General features: G+C 44.4%; 1 non-coding gene across 1 annotated transcript; it reads right to left on the minus strand.

Annotated features, from left to right (window-relative positions):
• Nucleotides 1–3756: 3756 nt before the first annotated feature.
• trnaa-agc lies at nucleotides 3757–3832 on the minus strand. The gene has a single exon. It is a non-coding gene; the product is annotated as a tRNA-Ala (tRNA).
• Between the last annotated feature and the right edge of the window lie 633 nt (nucleotides 3833–4465).

The raw sequence follows: 4465 nt of genomic DNA on the forward strand, positions 1-4465 counted from the left end.
AAATGAACTCTGTCCATCAGCAGGTTCTATATATTAACTCTGTCCTTCAGCTGGTCCTGTAAATGAACTCTGTCGGACAGCAGGTCCTATAAATGAACTACGTCCTTCAGCAGGTCCTATAAATGAACTCTGTGTTTCAGCATGTCCTATAAATTAACTCTGTCCTTCAGCAGGTCCTATACATTAACTCTGTCCTTCAGCAGGTCCTATAAATGAACTACGTCCTTCAGCAGGTCCTATAAAAGAATTCTGTCCGTCAGCAGGTCCTATAAATTATCTCTGTCCATCAGCAGGTCCTATAAATGAACTCTGTCCGTCAGCAGGTCCTATAAATTAACTCTGTCCATCAGCAGGTACTTTAAATGACCTCTGATCTTCAGCATGTCCTGTAAATGAACTCTGTCCTTCAGCAGGTCCTACAAATGAACTCTGTCTTTCAGCAGGTCCTAAAAATGAACTATTTTCGTAAGCAGGTCCTATAAATGAACTCTGTCTTTCAGCAGGTCCTATAAATTAACTCTGTCCTTCAGCAGGTCCTATAAACGAACTTTGTCCTTCAGCAGGTCTTTTAAATTAACTTTTGTCTTTCAGCAGGTCCTATTTTTGGTTGACTATGTGGTGGACATATCTCTCTTTTGTTCTTTTGAAAGAGTCTCCAAGGCCTCGTCATTTTTTTCTCCATGACCAGTTAGGAGACTAGGGATGCTGTTTTATTTATAAACGCCGGTCTATTAAATACTCTCAGCGACCAACATGTGACAGTGTTGATCAAATTAACAAAAAAGTTTATGTCAAATGCATGATGTTATTTGAATATTACTCATGAACATAAAACCCATCACCGCAGTAGAAAAAAGAGGGCTCGCATCTTCAACCAATCACATTTACCGCATAATATGGTTCAATCAAGCCACTCCTCAGCGCCTTTTTTGTGTCAAATTAGACAAAATCATTGCATAGAAAAAACAACCTCAATTAGATGTACACTATATATACAAAAGTATGTGGACACCCCTTCAAATTAGTGGATTCGGCTATTTCAGCCAAACCCGTTGCTGACAGGTGTATAAAATCGAGCACACAGCCGTGCAATATCCATAGACTAGCATTGGTAGTAGAATGGCCTCACTGAAAAGCTCAGTGACTTTCAACGTGGCACAGTCAAAGGATGCAACCCTTCCAACAAGTCAGTTCGTCAAATTTGCTGCCCAAGTCAACTCTAAGCGCTGTTATTGTGAAGTGGAAAGGTCTAGGAGCAACAACGGCTCAGTCGCGAAGTGGTAGGCCACAAAGCTCACAGAACGGGACCGCAGAGTGAAGAAGCACATAGCGAGTAAAAATCGTCTGTCCTCGGTTGCAACACTCACTACCGAGTTCCAAACTGCCTCTGTAAGCAACGTCAGCACAAGAACTGTTCGTCATGAAATGGGTTTCCATGGCCGAGCAGCCGCACACAAGCCTAAGGTCACCATGCACAATGCCAAGCGTCGGCTGGAGTGGTGTAAAGCTCACCGCCATTGGACTCTGGAGCAGTGGAAACGCGTTCTCTGGAGTGATGAATCACGCTTCACCATCTGGCAGTCCGACGGACGAATCTGGGTTTGGCGGATGCCAGGAGAACGCTACCTGCTCAATTGCATAGTGCCAACTGTAAAGTTTGGTGGAGGAGGAATAATGGTCTGGGGCTGTTTTTCATGGTTCGGGCTAGGCCCCTTAGTTCCAGTGAAGGGAAATCTCAATGCTAAATTATACAATTACATTCTAGACAATTCTGTGCTTCCAACTTTGTGGCAACAGTTTGGAGAATGCCCTTTCCTGTTTCAGCATGACAATGCCCCTGTGCACAAAGTGAGGTCCTTACAGAAATGGTTTGTTGAGATCAGTGTGGAAGAACTTTGACTGGCCTGCACAGAGCCCTGACCTCAACCCCATCAAACACCTTTGGGATGAATTGGAACGCTGACTGCGAGCCAGGCCTAATCGCCCAACCTCACTAATGCTCTTGTGGCTGAATGAAAGCAAGTCCCCACAGCAATGTTCCAACATCTAGTGGAAAGCCTTCCCAGAAGAGTGGAGGTTGTTATAGCAGCACAGGGGGGACCAACTCCATATTAATGCCCATGATTTTGGAATCAGATGTTCGACGAGCAGGTGTCCACATACTTTCGGTCATGTAGTGTAGATTTGACATGCGAAGCACAGAGCTCGTTTTCAAAAAGAGATATTCAAACAGTCTCTTTGAAATATCCAAGTCCAATCATAAAAAAAAAAAAAAAAAATGTGTTACACAATGCTTTGACACAGTGATTGTGCTGTCACTGCCAATTTGTTTGGTGAAGAACATCTGAATATGGAAGAAGTCAAGAGGTTGTCTTTCATTTCTCCATAATCTACTGCAGTAAACAGTAGGTTGTCTTTCATTTCTCCATAATCTACTGCAGTAAACAGTAGGTTGTCTTTCATTTCTCCATAATCTACTGCAGTAAACATTAGGTTGTCTTTCATTTCTCCATAATCTACTGCAGTAAACATTAGGTTGTCTTTCATTTCTCCATAATCTACTGCAGTAAACATTAGGCTGTAACTAGCTCTGTGTTTCGCATGTCAAATCTACATCTAACTGAGCTGTAGCTCCACTATTCTGCATAATTTTATTTGAAAGCCCTCTCCAAAAGGGGGCAGAGTTGCCACGATTAATAGGCCTGCGTGTGTGTGTGTGTCTGTGTGTGTGTGTGTGTGTGTGTCTGTGTGTGTGTGTGTGTCTGTGTGTGTGTGTCTGTGTGTGTGTGTGTGTGTGTGTCTGTGTGTGTGTGTGTGTCTGTGTGTGTGTGTGTGTGTGTGTGATCTGGGGCTACTCTAGCCCCAGGGTATTTAGTCTCTCAACCCCCTCTCACTCAGTAGCTCAGACTTTAGACAGTCTGTCTGTCTCTCTGTTTGAGAAATTAACTGTCAGTGTGTTTCCGGGCCAAGTTAATACTTAGAGGTCCCAGCCCAGCAAGATCCAGACATCCAGACAGGGGCCGGCCAGCAGGAGTCCTAGCCCACCCAGAGCTCTCGTTGATCAGGCCACCGGGTGACCTTGTGGGTCACTTCTCTCTATGAGTGGCCGGTTTTAACGAGAAGACCACCCACTGTACACCAGCCACAGAAGGACTCCATCTCTGACTAGCTGCCACTATTAGGCTTTTAGAGAGCGAGAGAGAGAGAGAGAGCGAGAGCGAGAGAGAGAGAGAGAGAGAGAGCTGCTCTTTGAGGCTACAGCGACTGACCTACCATTATGAGCCACACAGATCCACACACAAAATGTCACTGTGGGAAATTATGGTTTGGCTAATTTAATATTGGCAGACTGACCGCTAGTCCGCTACACACAAGCCAGCAGGGTCAACAACAGATTAAAATAGTTTGGTTTGCTGTTCCAAGTCGCCTGCTGGAATATAAAATAAGAGTTTGCTCTGTCCTCCACTTGTAGATATTTTTAGATTTGTTCTTTGGGAATAATTATCTTTATGTTGTTGTGCTTGTTATCTTGTGTGCTCTGTCTTTATGAGTACAGGAGTGAAACAGTAAGGACTCTGAAGACTTCTGTAGTCATGGTGCCCAGAAGAAAACGTTACTGGTTGTGTGGTTTTATATTTAACCAGGAAGTCTTATTGAGGTCAAAAGACATTTTACATTTTAGCAGATGCTCTTATCCAGAGCAACTTACAGTTAGGGATTGCATACAATTATTATTATTTTTAATATTTTCCATACTGGCCCCCCGTGGGAATCAAACCCACAACCCTGGCGTTGCTAGCGCCATGCTCTACCAACTGAGCTACACGGGGCCTTCCACAAGTGGTATACTGGTGCTCTGTAATCTCCCAGTGATGTGGATGATATCATCAGGCTATTGTCTATTAGCCACGTTGCATGATCCAAATAAAATAAAATAAAATGGTATTTGTCACATGCGTCGAATACAACAGGTGTAGACCTTGCTTTAAAATGCTTACTTACAAGCCCTTAACCAACAATGCAGTTTTAAGAAAGAATATCCCAAAAAATAATTTGATTAGATGTTCAGGAGTCTTATGGCTTGGGGGTAGAAGCAGTTTAGAAGCCTCTTGGACCTAGACTTGGCGCTCCGGCACCGCTTGCCGTGCGGTAGCAGAGAGAACAGTCTATGACTAGGGTGGCTGGAGTCTTTGACAATTCTTGGGACTTTCCTCTGACACCGCCTGGTATAGAGGTCCTGGATTGCAGGAAGCTTGGCCCCAGATGTACTGGGCCGTACGCCCTACCCTCTATAGTGCCATGCAGTCGGAGGCCGAGCAGTTGCCATACCAGGCAGTGATGCAACCATTCAGGATGCTCTCGATGGTGCAGCTGTAGAACCTTTTGAGGATCTGAGGACCCATGCCAAATATTTTCAGTCTCCTTAAGGGGAATAGGTTTTGTCGTGCCCTCTTCACAACTGTCT

The sequence above is a fragment of the Coregonus clupeaformis genome, unplaced genomic scaffold (genome assembly GCF_020615455.1).
Source record: "Coregonus clupeaformis isolate EN_2021a unplaced genomic scaffold, ASM2061545v1 scaf0289, whole genome shotgun sequence".
Lineage (NCBI taxonomy): Eukaryota > Metazoa > Chordata > Actinopteri > Salmoniformes > Salmonidae > Coregonus > Coregonus clupeaformis.